The following is a 23,322-nucleotide window of genomic DNA, read 5'->3' on the forward strand; positions in this document are numbered from 1 at the left end:
TTTAAAACACAGAGCTGGCTGGCTACTGAATCTTCGGGTTGGGGGGAGGGAAGGAATGGGTCTGTCTGTCTATCAGTCTGTCCTTTTTCCTTCTGCAGGAGAGTCTTAACTCCCCTGTGGTCACCATCTCAACCCCGAGGAGGAAACACCTGGATGTGCTTCATGCTTCGTTGGGTGCCAAAAAAAGAGAGAGAAAGCAAGCTCCTTCTTTCGGGTAGCTTAAGTGTGTGAGATACGATTTCCAAAGAAGGAGGCTGAGAGCTCTGGGTTAGTCGTGGTTTCAGCCAAAGAACATTTTGGCGCACAGAAAGACAAACAGGGGAAGTGGATCGCGATCGTTCTGTAAAGGCAGAAGGTTGAATTAAGAAGAAGTCTAAATCGAAGGATTTAGCCTTCGATATCCAGAGTGGCCGAGGTAGGCCTCTGAGATGCCACCAGCCCTCGTGGCCTTCTTCTTCTGGCATTTGACGCTCAAGATAAGAATCCTTCGAGTTGGTGTTCCCTTTGGAAGCCTCCAACTTTGTGTAAAGCTTTATAAACATGGTTTATCGCTTGGCATGTGGTACGGACTCAGGAAGTGGTGATTCATGATATATCGGCACTATAATACACATACATACACTTAGACATAGACGTATACAAATAAGAAGTCAACCTAGGACGACAAGTGGAAGTAGAATTTCCATTGCTAAGCAAGGTGATTGTTAAATGAGTTATATCCAATTTCATGACTTTTTGGGGGGTCACAGTTGTTAAACAAATCAAGATCACGTGAAGTGGTAGTACCACTTTATGATGCCTTGGTAAGGCCCCACTTGGAATTCTGCATCCAGTTTTGATTGCCATGGTGTAAAAAAATGTGGAGACTCTAGAAAAAGTGCAGAGAAGAGCAACAAAGAGGATTAGGAGACTGGAGGCTAAAACATATAAAGAAGGTTGCAGGAACTGGGTATGTCTAGTTTGATGAAAAGAAGGAAGTTCCTAAGATTTTTTTTTAATCTTCTTCAACCTTTATTTCTCATCCATTACAACACAAGATTTTCTTTCTGAACATGTTTCTGCAGGAACCAGACTTCTGGTTTTGTTTCCATGACACTGGTGATTTCCTTTCTTCTTCTTTTTTCAAAGGAATGTTATCTCCGATGCCTCCTTAGAAATGAATGGCCTTCAACACAGAAGGAGCAGCAAATAAGAGAGGGGAAGCAGAATTCCTGGGGGGAAATGTGAGGTGGGCTTCTGTCTTGCAAAGGGGTCAAAGACGGAGGGGAAGGAACCGAGTAGACGTGCCTCCATACCATCCCTGAGAAATGTTGGAAGCCCTCCCAAATTCTTGGTGACCACGTTCCTCTCCAGCCTGAGATTTGCCTACAAGATTACAAGGAAAAGAGCAGGGGAAAATAGATGAGGTTGGAATTCAGGACTGGCTTCAGATAATTGGGGTCTTTTTGGGGGGTAAAGAGACCTCAGGGCAAGCATCTCTGTCCTCCAAGCTAGCCATTACCCCTTGGAAGACCTTCTTGCTGGCAAGTCAGAGGTAGATATCAAAGTCCAGGAATGTCCCAAAGCACACTTCATCTAACCCTAGCCTTTGCAATCATATTATAAGCAGCTGCGTCCGCTTCACCGATGATGTAAAACTATTTAACACAACCAACAATGCTGTTGCCCTACAAAGCAACCTGGACTATGTGTCAGAATGGTCAAACAATTGGCAACTCCAAATCTCAGCTAACAAAGACTCTGTCTTACACATTGGCAACAAAAATCAGAACACCAAATACGAGCTGGGCAGATACGACCTCGTAGACGACCCTCACTCTGTCAAGGACCTAGGAGTACTCATCTCAAACCATCTAAGCCCGAGAGCTCACTGTAACAGCATTGCCAAAAAGGCATTAAGAATTGTCAACCTAATTTTGCAAAGCTTCTTCTCCGGTAATATTGTACTGCAAACTAGGACATACAAAACCTTTGCCAGACCATCCTCGAATACAGCTCGTCTGCCTGGAATCCGCACTGCATATCAGACATTAATATGATTGAGCGAGTCTAGAGGTATTTCACGAGAAGAGTCCTCCACTCCTCTGCTCACGCTAGAATACCTTATGCCACCAGGCTCGACATTTTGGGCTTGGACAACCTAGAACTATGCCACCTATGGTCTGACCTAAGCATATTATACAAAATTGTCTGTCACAACGTCCTACCTCTCAACGACTACATCTTCAATCACAATAACACTCGAGCAAACAAGAGGTACAAACTCAAGGTAAACCGCTCCAAACTCAATTGCAGAAAATACGACTTCTGCAACAGAGTGGTCAACACCTTGAATGCTCTCCCTGACTCCATTGTTACATCCTCAAACCTCCACAGCTTCAACCTCAAACTGTCTACTGTTGACCTCACCACATTTCTTAGAGGTCCGTAAAGGGGGCGTGCATAAGTGCACCAGCCTGCCTTCTGTCCCACTCCTACTGTCCCCATTTATTCGTCCCCATTTCCTGTGTTCATGTCCATATTTATACTTATGCCTGTTATCTCGTACATGTTTGACAAACTAACTAACTAAATAAAAATAAAAGCTCTAGACTGTGTTTTTTTCCCTTGACAATCCGAAGATGTGTGGACTTCAACTTCAACATGGAGAATTCTGAGGTTTGAAGTCCACAAATCTTCAAGTTGCCAAGGTTGAGAAAAACCCTGTTCTGGAGCATTATGAGGATTTAAATTTTGCTTTACCTGCTAGTGAGACCCAAAGGGAAGGGTTGCCAGGCAAATGAACGTTACGAAATATTTAATGAATGTTAATGAATGCTAATGAAATGCCACAAGCTTAGTCTCTGCACCAGGATTGTCCATTGTCTTGCTTCCTTTGCCCAAGGTATGGCCCCGTGCACCTAAGGGACAAACCTGTGCCAATTGTCCCTCATCTCCCAAGTGTTAAATGGTGCAACCAATTCTCAGGCGGTTTTCCTCACCACCCCCAGCCCGGTTTCCTCCACCCTTCCAATTTATTATTTTCCTTCATCTGAAAAAAATGACAGATGATTTACTACCATCAACCTGATGGGCCTGGAAGAATGCTCTCTGTGGGAAATTTTGCATAAAGCTTTGGCAGGGGGAGGAAGAGGAAAAAACACAGAGCAATCAACTTCCTCCAAAGATTGAGCAAAAGGAGCAGGTCAATTTGACATGGAACTCCGAAAATGGCCCCACAGGGTGAAGGACACCTTGCAAAGTCTCATTCAATCATTTTGCAGATCTTTTATGTCATGTTAAGGAGAACTCGTAATGGTCTCAAAAGGAGTGTTCCACAGAGTGGGGGTGGGGTCAGAAGAAGTTTCTAACCGAAAAGCAAAAGAGCAACTCGCACACACATCATACCAAAAATAGCTGTTGTACTACGTGGAGTCTCTAAATTACAATGGAGTCATAATCGCTCCAAGGACATCCTTTTGATCCAGCATACAGTTTGTCTACATTTGAAGTCGGAGTTTTTCAAACTTGGTACCTTAAAGCTGAATGAATTTCAACTTGCAGAATTCTCCAGGCTGCATTGTCAGAGAGGAGGAGGAGGAGGAGGAGGAGGAGGAGGAGGAGGAGGAGGAGGAGGAGGAGGAGGAGGAGGAGGAGGGGAAGGGGAAGGGGAAGTCAATCATGATCCTACGGTGGAAGAACTTCAGTGACTCCAGTTTTAACCAGGCCTCTTCTTGTAGGTTTCTTCCATCCCAATAGAATGTTTAAAATGTTAAAATCTTTACTGGTTTATAATGTCATGTTTTGTTCTCTTTTGGGGTAAATCTGCCACCTTCTGGCCAGCTCTTCCATCAAACAGACCTCAAAGAACTTGTGAACAAACATAGAAAAGAAATCCATAGAGTTCAGCTCCAGGTCCTCCCTTAATCCAGGGTTGCATATATCACCCTGAGAACTTTGCCCCACAGTCCACAAAGCTTCAGGAGAATGGAGGATGGCGAAGAGCCTCCTGGGCTGAGTCCCCCACAGCAGGTGATGGAGGAAGCCAAATCTGTTCTTCACTCTCAGTCATGGTCCCTAGGCTTCTGCTCTTGCTGGGGAAGAAGACATTGGTTGACCTCCTAGGTCAAGATCGTAAGGTTCAAAAGAAGGAATAGATCTGAAGCCCTTGAATCTTCATGGATGAGAAAGTGCAGGAGATGGTCCATCCATACACCAGAGCTTTAAAATGTAACCCTGCTGAAAAAGAAACATCAAGAGGGATCAGTACAGAGGTGGTATTCAGCCAGTTCGTACCTGTTTGAGCGAACCGGTAGGGGAAATTTGGCCTGGGTCGCTGAACTGGTAGCAACCTCTGGGTGGCTCCGCCCACTGCCACCCCCCCACCCCCCCGCCCAGCCACCTGGTTGCCACTCTCTCACCCCACCTGCCCGCCCGATGCTCGCTAACCCTGCCCACCTGCTCAATGCTCACCCTGCCCGGTCACTCCTCACCTCCTATGCGACACACTGGGTCCTCTCTTGCGCATAGATCTTTGTTATGTAGAATAACTGGCTCAGGCCTTAATGGCCCATTGACAAAGGTGGGGGCTATTAAGGGTGAGTCTGTTTCCTGCCTAAAAACATGTTTCTCTGGCTCAGACCTTAATGGCCCATTGATAAAAGTGTAAGGGATGAGTTTCTTTCTCCCTTTTAGGGGGAAATATTCTGCCTTTTTGATATTTCCTAACATTTCATTTCATTTTCTAGGAGAGGTGGGTGCTAACTTACTATAGTACAAAGTTTAAACTTTATTGAAGAGATGTACCCCATTCAGTGTAAAATGGACCCCCTCCCAACGCCCACTAACCTCGGTTCTTGAATTATAGGTGAAGAGGAGCCAAGAAGGATTTTCATAGGATTTGACAGTCCTTTTAGTAGTAAAGTAGTAAGTAACAACCGTCCATCATCTTCCAACTTGGAGCCAATCCAGGATGAAAACTTGGAAGGGGTAACCATCTATTGATCGGTAGAATAAGCTGGGAATGATATGTGGAAGAAATTGACCATGACTAAGCCATTGTTGGTGGAAGAACACAGAGTTAAGTTACTTCCCCTATGCCTCTCCCGAGACTTGGGTGCTAAATAAGCTTTTGTTTCTCTTTCTACTATAATTGCCAGTAAAGCTTCAAGGAAAACAATGACCCTGCGTGTCTTCTCTGAATTGCTAAACGTCTTGGAAGGATCCCAAGGAATGAATCTATGGAGTTTAATTTGTTAGGTTTTCCAAATCCCTGTTACGGTGAGGTATGTTTGTTAAAAGATTTATGGCACCACCTGAACCCGGAAAATGTCGACAAAGCTGGCACTTGAATGCCAGATCTCTGGAATGGCTCACCAGTTTTCAACCTGTCAACTCCATCTCTAGATCAGTTTGCAGATTGGCTGCAACCCATGAAGCAGTTGGGAGGGATCTACTACGCAAAGCCACCGTGCGGTTGGTTTGCTCAAACCCAGGGTGACCCCATGAGGTAGACCTGGTTAAGAGAGTCATGCCATCTAGGTCAAGACTACCATTATTGTCACTCACAGTTTTAGGGAGAGAACGCTACAGGTCTGAACCAGAATGTTTGGTTCTGTGTGAACTTTGTGTGAACTTTGGAGGGGCTTGTCTGATGTTTTTCCCTCTTGGCCTGGGCTCAATCCTTGCTTATCTAGCTGTTATCTTGGTGAGAGTTTTTTTCTTGCCTTCAAGGTCCTTCCTTTTTCCCTCTACATCCAATTGTGATTCTCTGTAAACTATGATTTACGAGGTGTGGTGGCACAGTGGTTAGAATGCAATACTGCAGGCTACTGCAGTCAGCAGGCAGTCAGCAGGTTCGACAGTTTGATTCTCACCGGCTCAAGGTTAACAGCCTTCTGTCCTTCCGGGGTGGGTAAAACAAGGACCCAGATTATTAGGGGCAAGAGGCTGACTCTGTAAACCTCTCAGAGAGGGCTGTAAAGCACTGTGAAGCGGTATATAAATCTTAGGGTATTGCTATTGCTATTTGTAGTTCAATCTGTTTGCATACGTCATCAATGGTGAAGAGATTATAGTTAAGCAAACGAGGGTTAATACAAAATCTGAAGCCAGTTAATGGGTCCAATCCAGGCACAGCTGAGCACTTCATAGAGTTCAGTGCAATGGAGAGCCACGGCACCAAAATTAATAATGAGTGTTTAGCAACGCATCTAACAACCAAGGATGAAATCACTTGTTTGGTGAAGAGCAAATGCAACTATATGACACATTCGTTGACACAAGCTTCTTCTCACGCATTAAAAGAAAGTGTAAGTGGGAGCTTGACAGTCCTTTGGCTGTCTCTGAGACCCCCCCCCCCCCCGAGAAGTGGGGGATGGATCTATCTCCAACCATTCTTGCATTGGGATGGGTAAAAATCATCTCTCAGCAGAAAGATTCAGGGCTCTTTAGAAGCTGCATCCATGAGGGGTCTATAGCAGGGATCAGCAACCTTAAACACTCAAAGAGCCACAAATGCTCTAACTGGAAGCCCCCCCCCCCCCATTCAATTCTGGAGCCAGTTCCCTCACCATAGAGTCTCCTCTTAGCGCGGCATCCTTGTTCCTCTACTTGTCCTAACTGAAAGCTCTATCAATTGTGGAACCAACCAGCAACAGGGAGCTGCAGCAGAGGGATGAAAGAGCCATATGTGGCTCCAGAGCCACTGGTTGCTGACCCCTGGTGTGTAGGAAACCCTTTCCCCAAAATGAGCTTTTGATGTATGCATCAAGGCCTGGCCTTCCAGCACTCACGAACCCTCACTGTGCAAGATTCAAGTTCTGGTGAGGAGCACCAAAGAACTGAGGGCTTCTGGACCCCGTCTCTTTCCTCTAAGTGGGGCCAAGGTGGTGGGATCTCCTACTCCTCCTCGGCTGGTAGCAATCAAGTCATTGAATGTGTTCATTCCTCCACTTAGAGCAAGAATGCAGAGCTTCCAATGTGGCTGCCCAGATTAAGTGGTCTTTCTTGGGGCACAAGAACAAAAGAAAGAAAGAGAGAGAGAGAGAGAGAGAGAGAGAGAGAGAGAGAAAGGAGGGAAGGAGGCAGGGGAGGGAGGGGAGGAAGGAAGAGAAAGAAAGAAAGAAAGAAAGAAAGAAAGAAAGAAAGAAAGAAAGAAAGAGAAAGGAGGGAGGGAGGGAGGCAGGGGAGGGAGGGAGGGAGGGAAGGAAGGAAGGAAGGAAGGAAAGAAGGAAGGAAGGAAGAAAGAAAGAAAGAAAGAAAGAAAGAAAGAAAGAAAGAAAGAAAGAAAGAAAGAAAGAAAGAAAGAGAAAGGGCTGTGACACTGCATGGTTCGACCAGGTGATTTTTCAGGCGAATTCCTTCCCTCCGAAGTCCCTCTGATGTTTACCAAAGAGCTGCATTTCCATATTGGGCAGAGCCCAGCACAGTTTGGATTACACATTAAACAATGTCGGAATAGTTTATGCTTCAACAATCCAAACAGAGGCTGCAGTTCCTGGGTTGCCGGGAGGGTCAAGTGTATTTCTCTGGAAATCTGAAAGCCTCAAGGAAACACCTGCGCAGAGCCAGGTGGGCGAGGGAGAAAGCTCCTGCTTTAGGGGACGGCCAAGGCAACCAGGGCATCGCAAACTGATGCAATGCAGCTGAACTGGTCTAAACTGGTAGGAACTCACCACTGGTTTCCTCCACTGCCACCCAGAATGTCAGGGTTATGCCCAAAAGCAGCATCTCCCTGGCTCAGCAAAGAGTCCATGTGCAACCTCGGGATTTTAAAAGGGTGGGGAACAGTGGTGAGATCCTATTGTTTCGGCCTGATTCGACCGAACTGGTAGCAGTATGGCGGCCTGGGTGGCTGGATCTGGCAGTGATCCAGGCCTGCCACACCCCCGAGCCAGTTCCCCGGTTGGAGCCGTCGGTGCTGCCATCTTGTTGTTTAGTTCTGCGCATGATTAGAACAATTTCTGTTGAACTGTGCATGCACACACAGCACGCATCCAGTGTGCGCACAACCGAACCGGCAGTAGCGCCGGCCGGAACCCACCGGTGGATGAAACCCTGGTTTGCCTTCACCATCCCCCAAAGCTGGATCAAGATCCGATAGAACTGGTTAAGGGGCATAAGTGGCCAAGTTACTCCCTACTCGGCCGAACTGGTCCAAACTGATATGAACTCACCTCTGATAGGATAGGAAAGAGAGAGAGAGAGAGGATAGATAGATGTGACTGGGTGGACGTGGCCAACTTGATGTCACTCAAGTCAAGGGACGCCTTGCCTGGCTTCTCCTTGCCTCAAAGGCCTCAACGAGATACAATTTCTCTATTTATTTACTACTCCTGAACATCCAAAATATACTATTTAATCCTATGTATATATGCCATATGTGTACGTACATATTACACAGTATAGAGTGTGTATCGGCACACAAAAACATAACAGAAGGAGAATTGTACCGATTTGAAACTGCTATAAGAAGGGACATGAAGTTCCAGTGTGTTGTGCAACTGTAGTTTATGTCTAAGTTTTGTTTTTGTATATTTTGTATGTTTGAAAATATTTTTTTTAAAGACACATTATCTTCTAAATATACTGTATGTGTATGTACCCATACACACACACAAACACACACACACACAGAGCTCTTCTAAAACTGTGGATGCACGTGGCAAAGGCAAGGCAGGGCGGTCACTACCAGTTCTGTGACCCAGGCTGGCATACCACCACTGTTTCGGCTGAACCAGTCCAAACCGGTAGAAAGCCACCTCTGATCTGAACTATCGACCGGTCAGAAGCCAGAGGAGAAGGCCTTCTGCCCTTCCCATCGGTTGAGGCGCATCATTTCTCTGCAGCCTTCTCCTCTCCCAGCCTCCCATGTTGCGTGACCGAGGGCACTAAGCTTCACAAAGAGGAAGCCCAAAAGACCAGCGGTGCTACATTAAGCTCTGCTCCCTTTTCTTTTTTAAAAGGAAATGGGGATGAATAATGAAAGGACTTCATAGGACGACTGCACCTTCTTTGCATAGCTATGATATATGACCCAAATCTTGATGCTCTGTTTGTTGTGATCAGGGGGAGCATCCTGTTCTCCCTAGCTCTGGCCTTTCTTCCTCAAACAACTCAACTCAAACAAAGTCCAGGTGCTTCACAACTTCTCACAAACTGTTAGCAGCCCATGACCTGCTCTGGGTCTCTCTCAGACACAATAGGCAACTTTGGATGGCGTTGCTCTGGATCACAACAACAACTATTTGTCCAATGGTGATCTTTTGTCAAACAGGCCCGGGAGCTGGACCTGGCCCACGGGGCGCTCTGGAAATATCGAAGGGCCAGCCCACGAAGGTACCTCTGCCAGCGAAAATGGCACTCGGGAGGGCCACACTTCAAAACTTCCAGTTTTGTAGCATTCACAACTTCTGGAGGCAAGTTGTTCCACTGATTAATTGTTCTAAATGTCAGGAAGTTTCTCCTTAGTTCTAAGTTGCTTCTCTCCTTGATTAGTTTCCACCCATTGCTTCTTGTCCTGCCTTCAGGTGCTTTATAGAACAGCTTGACTCCCTCTTCTTTGTGGCAACCCCGGAGATACTGGAAGACTGCTATCCTGTCTCCCCTAGTCCTTCTTTTCATTAAACTAGACTTACCCAGTTCCTGCAACCGTTCCTCATATGTTTTAGCCTTCAGTCCCCTAATCATCTTTGTTGCTCTTCTCTGCACTCTTTCTAGAGTCTCCACATCTTTTTTACATCATGGCACCCACAACTGGATGCCGTATTCCCAGTGTGGCTTTACTAAGGCATTGTAAAGTATTATTAACACTTCCCGTGATCTTGATTCTATACCCAATTGGAGCAACCGTTCTTTGTGCGTTTTTGCCTCCAGTCCCCTAATCATCTTCGTGGCTTTTCTCTGCCTTCAGCATCTTTTTTCCGTTGTGGTGACCAAAACTGGTTGCCAATCTTGCAAGGCTGTGTTTCTTTGGGGGGATAATCCAGCTTTTGTTCCATCCAGAGAACAGAGGGCAGTTGATACAATCGTTCCCAACTCCAACAATAACTCTCCACTGGCTGAGTTGTTTGCTCTTCCCAGACAGGGGTTGGGCTCCATTTTTGAGGATCACAATTGTGCAGCTTTAAGGAGAGACTTGCGCTGCTTCTCAGCTTACAAATAAAAAAAATTGCAGCAATTCTTCTGAAATATCCTTGTATTCTCTCTCTCTCTCTCTCTCTCTCTCTCTGTCTCTCTCCCTCTCTCTCCCTCCCTCCCTCCCTCCCTCCCTCCTTCTCTCTCTCATGCACACACACACATTTAAAGATTTGTTTTCTTCCTTTTTCCAAAGGTTGCCGCCTTTCTAACTGCCAAGGATTATTATTTTTTTAATGTTGTGAGTCAGGAGTGGCCACAGGGTGTGGTTCAAAATGTTAAGCAGGTAAGCATGGTGGTGCAATGGAAGCCATAAGTGCTTTCTTGTGTGTGCCTTCTCCATGGCTCAGATTGTGCACTTGGGTTTTTTCTTCTGCAACGAAGGTATGCTCACCGTATGTCACCGGGGAATCAAAATCAAGTGAAGTATTAGTACTGGTTTTAAAAACCTTAGTAAGGCCATATAAGGGATGCGGTGGCTAAGTGGCTAAGATGCAGAACTTGTCGATCAAAAAGGCTGGCAGTTTGGCAGTTTGAATCCCTAGTGCCACTTAATGGAGTGAGCTCCCATCACTTGTCCCAGCTTCTGCCAACCTAGCAGTTCGAAAGTATGTAAAAATGCAAGTAGAAAAATAGGAACCACCTTTGGTGGGAAAGGAACAACATTCCATGCGCCTTCGGCTTTTAGTCATGCCGGCCACATGACCAGGGAGACATCTTCAGACAGCGCTGGCTCTTCAGCTTTGAAATGGAGATGAGCACTGCCCCCTAGAGTCAGGAACGACTAGCACATATGTGCGAAGGGAATCTTTGTCTTAAGGCCACATATGGAAATACGGCATCCAGTTTTGGTCACCACGTTGTTGAGACTTTGGAAAAAGTGCAGAGAACAGCAACTAAGATGATTAAACACTATATGAAGAACGGTTGCAGGAATTGGGTTTGGATAATCTAGAGAAAAGAAGGACTAGGGGTGATCTGGGAACAGTCTTCCAGTATGCTGCAACAGTCATAAATGTGAAAAATGGTCATAAGACACTTTTTTCAGGCAACATCCTTCCCAAGAGCATGAAGCAAACTCCTTGTCCCGACAAAAAGCCCTTTTATTAATTCACTGTTAATTCTGCTCCTTCACATCCAGCAAAGTCTTTCAAGGGAGGATTTACCGTCACAGACCTTCTCTGGCTTGGAGAGCTGCCAGGCCGATATCTGCAGAACTTGGCAAGGAGTCTCGGAGAGTCAGGAACCCATGAAGCGAACTCATGGTCTTCTGCAAACTCCACTCCCCTTTCGCTCCTATTTTATTTCCTCTGGGAAGGGCCATTCATTGTCCACCTTTGGCCTTACTCCCAAGTCAACCCCTGTTCTTTAGCTGTTCCCTTCGTCTGGCAACTCTGCACATGCGCACACTGGGAACAGGCTCCAGCTGTTCAGCTGCCCCAATGATGTCTGACTCCGAAGGCAGCTGATATCTGGTATACGACTCTGTCCCCCTCTCTGCCTCCGACACAGAGTCCTCATCAGAGCCTTCCCCAGACTCCAGGACTGGCCAAGGTTCCTCCCCAGACTCCTCACTGTCCGAATCTGCTGCCAGCTCCACTGGTGGGCCACAACATAACTTTGAACTGTCACTAACTTTACCAATTTCCTGTTATTTGACAGGGAATGCCTTCAACCTTCAGATCATAGCCTCTAGTCGTGTGTGTGTGTGTGTGTGTGTGTGTGTGTGTGTGTCCGGGCAGAACTTCACAAACCTCTACAGGCACATCCTATCTTTGCACAGGTGTGGGCTTATACCAGGATATTGACTGCCCCTTTTGGATGGCGCTGTCCTTAACAAGTCGCCGGGATGCTGATAAGGAGCCACAAATGGGCTCTTAACTGTGTGTGTGAGTCCTGCTTTCTTGACTTCAGTCAATATTTGATCATGTGTAAGAGTGGCTTGTTGTTGACCCCGCCCTGCCCTTTGCCGGGAACTGGGCTTTCATCGGCCCCCTCGGCTCAGGCATAAAAAGAGCCAACTACGGGAGACACCTGTGCCACTGCCAGCTCCCATTTCCCTATGCAAACTCAGTTGCTAAAGTTAAATACGCATTAAACAGAAGGAGAGCCAGCCAGGACTTTCCTTGCTCAGCGTCTAGGATCATCGTCGCTCTCTGGAGGAAATGCCAACCGGTACAGAACTGGAGATAAGCAGAGTTTAGAGGGGCTACGTAAATGCCAGTTCTCGGTGTGTATGGCAGAGGTGTCCACCCCTGGTCTCTATAACACTTGTGGACTTCAACACTCAGAATTCCCCACGCTGGCTGGGGAAATTCTGGGCATTGAAGTCCACAAGTCCAAGGTTGGACCTTCCTGGAGAAGAGTTTCCAAAATGTGCCAACTCTTACTCTTTGCAAAACTAGTTGTTGTTAGTTGTGAAGTCGTGGACCTCATGGACAATGTTCCTCCAGGCCTTCCTGTTCTCTACCATCCCCCGGAGTCCATTTAAACTCACGCCAACTGCTTTGGTGACTCCATCCGGCCACCTCCTTCTCTGCCATCTGCTTCTTCTTCTTTTCCATCTTTCCCAGCATGAGGCTCTTCTCCAGGGAGTCCTTCCTTCTCATTAGGTGGCCAATGTATTTGAGTTTCCTCTTCAGGATCTGGCCTTCTAAAGAGCAGTCAGGGTTGATCTCCTCTAGGACTGACTGGTTCAATCACCTTGCAGTCCAAGGGACTCGCAGGAATCTTCTCCAGCACCAGAGTTCAAAGGCCTCCATTCTTTGGTGCTCAGCCTTTCTTATGGTCCATCCTTCACAGCCATCCATTGCAACTGGGAAAACCAGAGCCTTGAATATATGTACTTTTGTTGGCAGGATGATGTTTCTGCTTTTTGGTATGCTGTCTAAATTTCCCCAGGAGCAAGCCTCTTTTGATTTCTTGGCTGCTGTCCCCATCTGCAAATCTCAGGAATAAGGTGTCCCACATTTTCCAACCAAATTCTGCATCCAAAGTCCTGTTGCTTCTCTGAAGTTTCTCCAAGTCCCAATGGTCTTTGCTTTGAAGTTGGAACTGTAAGATGTTTGATCTGGATGTTGAGCCCAAACTTCATTCTTGCACCATCAGAAGTACACTTCGGATCAACGCGGGGCAAACTGTATTGGCAACATAGTGCCTGTCCGTGCAAAGTCACAGGGGTGGTTTGAAGCTCCAAGCCAACATCAAGGTGAGCTTGCAAGGTGCAGGATCGGCTCTCACTCTGGTGTAAGATTGTATAAATATTTTTACTGTCTTATATCACAAATTCCATATATATATATATATATATATATATATATATATATATATATATATATATATATATATATATATATATATATATATATATATATATATATATATATATATATATATATATATATATATATATATATATATATATATATATATATATATATATATATATATATATATATATATATATTACCAGCCAGGATGCTCGGCACCGTAGAGCTTCCCCCCCTAGGCAAGGTGGCAGTCTTTGATGACACACAAATACACACTCACAAACACACACATACTCCCCCCCCCCCCCCCCGTGCGTACCCAGCCTACCTGGGAATGAATTCACTTGGCCGTAGAGATAACAAAAGGTAGCCAAACCCCTTCCTTCCCATGCCAATTAATTAGGCTTGAACAACCTTATTTATTTATTTTTAACAATAGCCGGGGGGGGGGATAAGGATAAATAGCAGATGTCCCAATTATTTAGGACTGGAGCCTTTTGCACGGCCTTAAATAAGCAGGGCCCTGGCATCCTTCCACACAATCTTATGCAGAGAGTTTTACAGGTGGTGTTAAGCTGCAGACAAAGAGCCTGAGGGCAAATCCCAGAGTTGGCTGACTCACCCTTGACTCCAGGCACTCCTTCGCTGCCATCTGCACGACCTCAGAGGGCTCAGGATGTCATCCTCCCGACTACATTTCAGCTGCCGCTGTTGCAAAGGGAGGGGGTTGCACGGCTCTTAAGGGCCATCGGATGGTGGTCTGGACTTCTGCACCCACATCGAGGAGTCCTACAGAAGGGAGAAAACTTTTCATCCTTTCATTATTCTCTTCCTGTCCTGGGTTCCTGAGTAGGGAAAGTTCAATGCAAAAAAAGTGTTGGGGTTTTTTGTTTTGCCTAGCAACAGCTTTAGAGAAAGAGAAAAGGCTGTTTCTGGAATTTCCTATGGAGGATGGGTAGCTTTTCCAGGAAAAAGTTATAAATACAATAGCAGAGTTGGAAGGGACCTTGGAGGTCTTCTAGTCCAACCCCCTGCCTAGGCAGGAAACCCTACACCATTTCAGACAAAGGGTTGTCCAATCTCTTCTTAAAAGCATCCAGTGTTGGGACATTCACAACTTCTGGAGGCAACTTCTGTTCCACTGATTAATTGTTCTCACTATCAGGAAGTTTCTCCTCAGTTCTAAGTTGCTTCTCTCCTTGATTAGTTTCCACCCATTGCTTCTTGTCCTGCCCTCAGGTGCCTGGGAGAATAGTTTGACTCCCTCTTCTTTGTGGCAACCCACAATGTGCAGAGGGTGTAATGTTACGGTCCTTTTTGGTGAGAACCAACAGTGAAACACAAGCCTGGATTATTGGGCTTTGTTCTCAGAATTTTCTGTTTGTCCACCAAAGGCATGTAGTATTTTTAGTGAAGTCAAGGCTAATTTATTAGCCTTGTTTCGCCCTTCTCCAATAATTGCAAGTTTGTATAATGCTTCTTGCTCCGTTCATCCCAGGTGTAGTTATAAAAGAAGAAACAGACGTTGCAATCTCCGGAACTTTAAAATGTATTGCTCACTTAGCTTTCGTTGGCCACTGCTAACATTGTCAAGAGTGTAAAAACCATTAAAGAGATACCTGCCTTTATACACTATTAGTCAATTTGGCCATTGCATGCTCCCACCAGGTGGGAGGCAGGTGGATGGGCCGATCATGCGTGCAATGGCCAAATTGATTAATAGTGTATAAAGGCAGGTATCTCTTTAATGGTTTTTACACTCTGACAATGTTAGCAGTGGCTAACGAAAGCTAAGTGAGCAACATATTTTAAAGTTCCAGAGTTCAAAATGTCTGTTCCTTCTTTTATAACTAAACCTGGAATTGTAAATACAATTACAAATAAAGCAAAGCCAAAGAAAAATCAATAGCAAATCTTAACATACTTAACAAGCTAATAACTATAACAGTAATATATTTACAGTAATTATAATGACACAACCAATGGAAAAAGAAAAAAAAAAGAGCTTTAACTAAATTTCTACTTACATTAGCCTATTTTCAATTTTTCCATATTATAGCCATAATTCTATAGCATCTTTATTTTCCATACTAACAGCGATTGTCAACTTCCCTCTCATTTCTATCTCGTCTCTATCCATTCATAAAATTTATTCCATGTGCTATAATATTTCGAGTCTTCCTTATCTTTAATGTTTAAGCTTAATCTATCCATTTCAGCACAATCCCAAATTTTCCTGATTCTACCATCATCCGATGGGGTGTTTGCATTTTCCCTATATTTAGCATATATGATTCTTGCTGCCATCAATATATGTAACACTAAATACATTATAGTATATCCTGGGTTGTATATCTGCTATGGAGATGGAGAAGGAGGAGGAGGAGGAGGAGGAGGAGGAGGAGGAGGAGGAGGAGGAGGAGGAGGAGGAGGAGGAGGAGGAGGAGGAGGAGGAGGAGGAGGAGGAGGAGGAGGTAGTAATAAATAATAAAATAATAATAATAAATTTAAATTTATTAGCCGCTCCCTTTCCAGACAGGACTCGGGGCGGCGTACAGTGGAGCATATAAAACATATACAACACATAAACATACATATATACAGGACATACATGCACGGAGGAGGTAACAAATTACATCACATTGGACAATTAAAAGTCACCATTAAAAATACCCCAATTGTAAAACACAATTTAAAATTTAAAGTTTTTAAAATTTAAAAGAACTGTCAGGAGGAGTAAGAAAAGTTTACGGTTGAGCCAGGCCAGATAATTGAAAGAGGTGGGTCTTCAGCTGTACACGGAAGGAGCGGAGATCGGAAGTAGTCCTGATGTCACGGGGGAGGTCATTCCACAGGGCTGGGCCCATCACAGAGAAGGCTCTGCTCCTGGGTGTCGCCCCCCGACACTGTTTGGCGGACGGCACCCGGAGAAGTCCCTCTCTGTGTGAGCGGATTGGTCGTAGGGATGTATGGGGCAGGATGCGATCCTGCAGTAGTAGTTCGTTTTTAGTATCTGGCTTGCTTCATTCATTAAACAAATGATAAAACCTGGTTTAAAATAAGAAATCTAAAATCTCATCAGGCTTGATTTGAGCTACTTGCTCATACTTGGGAAGTAGGGAAAATCCTTAGTCTTTTATTAAGCGTTGCTCAGTGCGATAGAGGATGCTTCATGCCCTTTCTTAAAAACCGAAATGTTGCCCCCCTAAAACTTCTTTCTGATTCCAAATGTTTGTCTCTCAGAAGGGCTTCCTTCGAAACACAAACCGAAGCAAACTCCAGGCCTCGCGCCAAGATAAGCCAAATTATTTATCATTGCATCAGTTTATGGAGAGAAATGGCACAAAGAAGGAAGTTTCTAATTCTTAATAACTTTGAATTTGAAAAGAGATTTTCACACTGACACCTGTCATTTCCCTGTCAAGGAATGTTTACAAATATTCTAAGCTGTGAAAAGAGGGACGGTCGTGGATGATGGGTAAATACTGCAGCTTGGGTGGGGAGGTCAGACAAGGAGGAATGGATGGAAACTGATCGAGGAGAGATCAAACCTGGAAATAAGGAGGAATTTCCTGACAGCGAGAACAATCAATCCATGGGACAGAAGTTGCCTTTGGAAGTTGTGGGGGCTTCACCCCTGGAGGCTTTCAAGAAGAGAATAGACTGCCATCTGTCAGAAATGGTGAGGGGCTGTGATGGCAAACCTATGGTACCCATCCAAGAAAGGGACTGAGTTACTTGGCATTAAATTCACAGATTTTCTGGATAAACATTTAAACTGAACAGCGGGGACAGAGAATTAATTGATACAGAACATTTCTGTCCCCAGCAATCTAAAACTCATAGGGTTATCAGTGCATGTATCACAGATGTTTGTGCAGGTAAGATTATCACTCCCGCTGTCAAGCAAAACCAAGCACTTAATAGTGAGTACCATACCATGTGCGTGAATCATAGTGGCAAGAAAATAGGGGCAGTCAGGCATAACACAGGTTATGTAGACAGTAAACACAGGGTCAATCAAAATGGACTCCAATGTCTATGCACCAATGCACAGAGTATGAGGAATAAACAAGGCGAATTAGAAATTCAAGTAAATGAGGGCAGATACAATATTGTTGCCATTACAGAAACTTGGTGGGATGGAACCCACAAATGGAACATACAGCTAGAAGGATTTAAATTGTTTAAAAGTAATAGACCAAATAAAAGAGGAGGTGGAGTTGCACTATATATAAGAAATAACTACACCTCTACAGAAATAGAGCACAACAATGATGAGAACTATCTTGAATGCATTTGGGTCAATATTAAAGGTTGGGGGGCGGAATGACATTGCCATAGGTCTATAGTACTACAGGCCACCCAACAAAGCAGAGGAAGTAGATGAACTTTTTGCTAATCAGCTAACTAAGGTATGTAGGAAGCACACCACAATAGTAATCAACTGGGAAACAAACTCTGCACCAAGTGGAAGATCCAACAGGTTCCTAACAAACCTAGCAGACAACTTTGTTTCCCAAAAAGTAGAGAAGGAAACAAGGGGATCAGCCATATTGGACTTAATTCTCACTAACAGAGAGGAAATGATAGAAGGTGTTGAAGCCACAGGAACCCTGGGGGCAAGTGACCATGCAATATTGGAATTCAACATTATGCAAACACAAGTAGTAGAACAAAGTCAAACTAGAGTCTTGGACTTTAAGAGAGCTAATTTCAATAAATTTAGAGAGAGCTTGGGAAGAATTCGATGGATGAGAATCCTCAAGGGGAAAACAACTCAAGAAACCTGGGAAATTTATCTCGTACATGTTTGACAAACCAAATAAATAAAATAAATAAATAAAATAAGTGACCATTCAGTTCTCCACACCGCAGGTGCTGAAACAAACTTTCATGCCCGAATGCCCAAAGAAAGTTTAACATGGATGACCAAGGCTGTGTGCGTTTGGTTATCCCAAAAGCGAGTAGCAGCAAGAGTAAATCACAGGATGGTTCTAGAATCAAGGATTGGAGGACGTGAGTCCATACCTACGCATATTTTCCTGCTCAAATTGACATTTTTCATTGGTTTGGTTTTTTGCTGTTTTATTCAGAACAGTTGTGTTCAACCTTAAGTCAAAAATCAGTTTTTACTATTTACAGACCAATTTCGTTGTATTTATTTTGTACAATGACAATAAAGGCTATGCTATGATGGAGTTTTTGGGGTCACAGTGCCATCTAGTGGATGACATTGCACAGGGATAGAAAAGACTGTTTTTCAACCATGCCCCCCTTAAGATGTTGTTGTTAGTTGCAAAGTCATGTCCGACCCATTGCGACCCCATGGACAATGTTCCTCCAGGCCTTCCTGTCCTCTACCATCCTCTAAAGTCCATTTAAGCTCACGGCTACTGCTTCGGTGACTCCATCCAGCCACCTCCTTCTCTGCCGTCCCCTTCTTCTTCTTCTGCCCTCAATCTTTCTCAGCATGAGGCTCTTCTCCAGGGAGTCCTTCTTCCGTCTCATTAGGCGGCCAAAGGATTTGAGTTTCGTCTTCAGGATCTGGCCTTCTAAAGAGCAGTCAGGGTTCATCTCCTCTAGGACTGACCGGTTGGATGGCCTTGCAGTCCAAGAGACTAGCAGGATTCTTTTCCAGCTGGAGTCTTCTCCATCTTCTCCTTAATATGGCTGGCTAGGGCATTCTGGGAGTTAATGTCCACCCATCTTAAAAGGGCCAAGGTTAAAAAAAAACATTGCTCTGGGGCAGCCCAAAATCAGGAGGAAACTGGTAGCACCTTTGCCAACTAACACAGTAGAAAATCACCTGGAAAGAGTAGAAATTCCAAGGAAATCAATTCTGCTTTAAGACCGCACGAATGTTTCCAGTGACGTCACCAGCCATCGAAACCAGCTTGAGAGAGTTTAACTGAGATTGTAGAAACTCAGTTGCAGAAGGAAATGGCTTCCTGCAGTGGGGTCAGTGTTGAATCTTCAGCAAAACTTCATTAACTTGGCTCTTCCTGGAACGCTTTGTGCCTGGGAAACCCCTAGATGCATTTCAAAGCAACTTGGAATTCGAACACAATAGAAGAAACTCAACTCTTCACATCTCCTCCTATTTGGAAGAGCTTCTCCTGTTGAGAAGCTTTCCTTCCATTTGTCTGAAGTGGTGTAGGGTTTCCTGCCTAAGTAGGGGGTTGGGCTTGAAGACCTCCAAGGTCTCTTCCAACTCTGTTATTTTATTCTAATAAAGTATTCTATTCCGTTAATAAATATAAAAATTGAGGTGGACACAAAGCATCCAGGAATTTGGACATTTTCAAGGCTCCCTAGAAACGCAGAGCAATTAGGATACGAATTCCAAAACTTGGTTTCACGTCAACATCTCCGCTCTCGGCTTCCCTTGCATTGTGTGGTTGTTCTTTTGTGCTCTCTGACCGACCCTCTCTGTGAAAACAACGGGATCCAGTTTCCCCTTGGCGGCATTTCAGCCCTGCGTGATGAAATATTTAGAAACAGACATCAACCTGCATCTCTCGGAGTTCTTCAAAGACTGAACGGTGCTCAGCCTGAAAGCAAGGACGATGCTGGTCTTCATCTTCCTTTTCTCTGTTTTTACAGCTTACCTGGCTGGCAATTCTCCGCTGCAGAAAGAAGGATGCAAAAATGGGTTGAATTGCAGGAGAAGACAACAGAACTCATCTGTCTGCCCTGAAGGTACAAGGAGCAATCCCAGAAGGATTCCAGATGTTGAGACTCTAGAAAGAGTGCAGAGAAGAGCAACAATGATGACGAGGGGACTGGAGGCTAAAAAATATGAAGAGAGGTTGCGGGAATTAGGTAGGGCTAGTTTAATGAAAAGAAGGACTAGGGGAGACATGACAGTAGTGTTCCGATATCTCAGAGGATGCCACCAAGAAGAGGGAGTCAACCTATTCTCCGAGGCACCTGGGGGCAGGACAAGAAGCAATGGGGGGAAACTAATCAAGGGGAGAAGCAACTTAGAACTGAGGAGAAGCTTCCTGACAGTGAGAACAATTAATCAGTGGAACGACTTGCCTCCAGAAGTTCTGAATGCTCCAACACTGGAGGTTTTTAAGAAGATGTTGGATATCCATTTGTCTCAAATGGTAGAGGGTTTCCTGCCTGAGCAAGGGGTTGGACTAGGAGATCTCAAAGGTCCCTTCCAGTTTGGTTATTCAGAACAGATGGAAACCCTACTTTAGAGGGTTTCCAGTCTGCAGATGTTTCCTGCTAATTGTTGGCTAATTATTGCTTTAAATTAATATTTCTCAACTTTGGCAACTTTAAGATGGGTGGGCTCCATCTCATTCTATGTGGCCAGATGCAAATAGGTTCCACTCAGGGTTTTGTTTTGCTTTTCAAGGTTTCTTCTGCCCAGCTGGCAGTAGCTCCCCCATCCCGTGCCCAGAAGGCACCTTCCGTTCTGCGGGATTGTCCTCTTCTCTCTCCTGCCTGGCCTGTCCGGTGAATTTCTTCAGTGCTAAAGTGGGCCAGGGCGCGTGCTTGCCGTGTGGCTCTGAGGCAAAGCAACCCAAAGAAGGCCAAAACACCTGCGTGTGCCTTCGCCAAGGCCGTGTTTTCCAGGTATGGGATGTGGATTTTGTTCTAAGTTACCACTTGATGTGGCTGTTTTTAAATGTTGGCAGACACAAGCAACTGTGGGGCCCTCAGTTGTTTTCTTGCAGACATTTCATTATCCAACTGGGTAACATCATCAGTGCTAGGAGGGGGTGGAGTTTGGTCTCTGTTTACCCCACTCCCGCTCCCTTCTGGCACTGATCATGTTTCCTAGTTGGGTAATAAAATGTCTGCAAGAAAACAACCGAGCTCAGAGAGCATCAAGGACCCCATAGCCTTCCTCATCCTCCTTCCCTCTACAAACCCCTCTCTCTTCTAACACTGATAGTGTTATCTAGTTGGGTAATGAAACATCTGCAGGGGGAAAAAAGCTAGAAGGCAGGAATTCCGACGATTCGATCTAATATAAATTCCACGTCTACAGCTGATCGTCGGAAATACTGCCTGAATAGCATTTTTTTTTTACTACCGGCTCAGGGGAACTGGCCCGAACCAGTAGCATTTCACCCCTGCTCAGGGGGATTCCCACGTCATGGAGCACCACCAGCACCCTTCCCCAACTTCTGTCTTTCTGCTGGTAGAATTGCGTGGACCTTCTCAGCATCCGTTTTTTCTTCCCCCTTCCTGAACCTCCGAGCTGCATCTTAACTGAGGGGTGGGCATTCCAGAGGGATGGATTTAAGTTTCTTCCCTTTCCAGCCCAGCGATGCTCAGTGCCCCTGTGCTCCCGGGTATCAGAGCCATCGAGAAGACAGGCGGTGGGATTGCGTCAAAGAGACCTATGATATTTGTAAGGACGATGCTGTCCGGAACCAAGATGGCCGGTGCTTAACTAAAGAGGAGTGGGCTCCCTACTGTTCAGATCAGGTGAGTGGAAGGTTGTGGGAGAAGTCTACCGTATGGGAAGGTTCCAAATAGCATCCAAAATTAAATCAAGAGTCCGAGGCAAAGGATTGCTCAAAGTTCCAATTGATGAAGGGAGCCATGTTGGCACAACTGGGAAAACCCGAATCTGAAAGCATCCCGGTTTCCCCACCCAGTTGAAAGTTCAAGATCTTGCCCCCACACCCACAAGTCCATCCCATGGTCCAATCTCCTACTGCCATGCTGGCAGTTTCACCCATCCAGTTCCGGTCAGGTGCAGAGGTGCAAAGACAAAGGATGACCTTGGCTTTCTAGAAAGAATTTTGTTATGGCTACATATCATCTAACTCCGTACGATCCCCCCTCCCATTTTCCCTCAATAGAAAATGCATAGTAGAAGAATAGAAAGTGTGGCAGGCCAAAGATCCAAAAGAAAAGATGGCTGCAGGGCTGACACCGTGGTTGAGAGTCTGGTGCAACTGCCTTTTCAGCCCCCATTTTGGCCACTGACCTTCCAGCTTGTTAGCATTTTCCTTGATTCGCTCAAAGGGTGCTAAGCTAGGCCCATCACTGTCGTAATTGGTGACAGTTGTCAGTTGGTGACTGACCAATGAGACTGACCTGATTTTATGATCTTTTTTTGCAGCAGTCATTAAACAAACATCACAATTGTAAAGGGGACCAGTGGTGAGTTGCAGGCGGTACACCCCAGTATGGGTGTACTGATGCCTGTCCAGAGCACCGGGTACCGTTCCGGTACAGTGCTCCGGAGGACCTACCTACCTGCCCATCATCCTTTTCTGTCTTTAAACTCTTCGGTGCTTCCACGCACGGTGCATACAGACCTTATGCAATGCTCCACCGAGCAGCTGGAGCATCGTGGTGGCTCTGGGAGGCATTGCTGGAGGGTAGGATGCATGTGCGAACTGCGTGCGTTCGTGTGGAGGACTCCGGGCCCCATTGCAATGGGATCCGGAACCCACCACTGAAGGGGACCAATGGGTCGCTACGGGCCCGCAGTAAAGGCTGGTTTTCAGTAAAATTGTTGTAAACTGCAGTTGTGCAATTGCAGGACGTTGAAAATGGCTGTAAGCCTGGCCTGGTGAATAAGTACTTGAAATGGGGTCATATAACCATATGGGGGTGGCAGTGGGGACTTTGAATCCCAGTCATAACTACCTCCAGGGAGGTCGTACGTTGAGGATCACCTCTACGGACTAAATTTTCATCCAAGGGAGCATTGACTGACTTCTGATCTTCCCGGATAGGTTTGTGACATCCCCCAAGACTATCGAGGTTATGACAAAGTTCTCGGGCTTTGCCTTTGTCAAGTGAGGAGCCTGGACAACACGTGTGGTCTCCTGTGCCGACGACAGCAAAGAGGCATTTTGAAATTCTTCTGTGGAGACGGTCCGGCCCAACTTTCCATCACATACAAAAATGGCAGGCAGGTAATGAAGGTCAAGAAGGAAGCCGATCTTTCCCA

General features: G+C 45.4%; 1 protein-coding gene across 1 annotated transcript in view; it reads left to right on the forward strand.

Moving 5' to 3' along the window:
* The window catches only part of SIK2 (salt inducible kinase 2), a 191,585-nt gene that overhangs the window by 30,377 nt on the left and 137,886 nt on the right, over positions 1-23,322 (forward strand). The window lies entirely within an intron of this gene.

The sequence above is a fragment of the Natrix helvetica genome (assembly GCF_964273705.1).
Source record: "Natrix helvetica genome assembly, chromosome: 8".
Classification (NCBI taxonomy): domain Eukaryota; kingdom Metazoa; phylum Chordata; class Lepidosauria; order Squamata; family Natricidae; genus Natrix; species Natrix helvetica.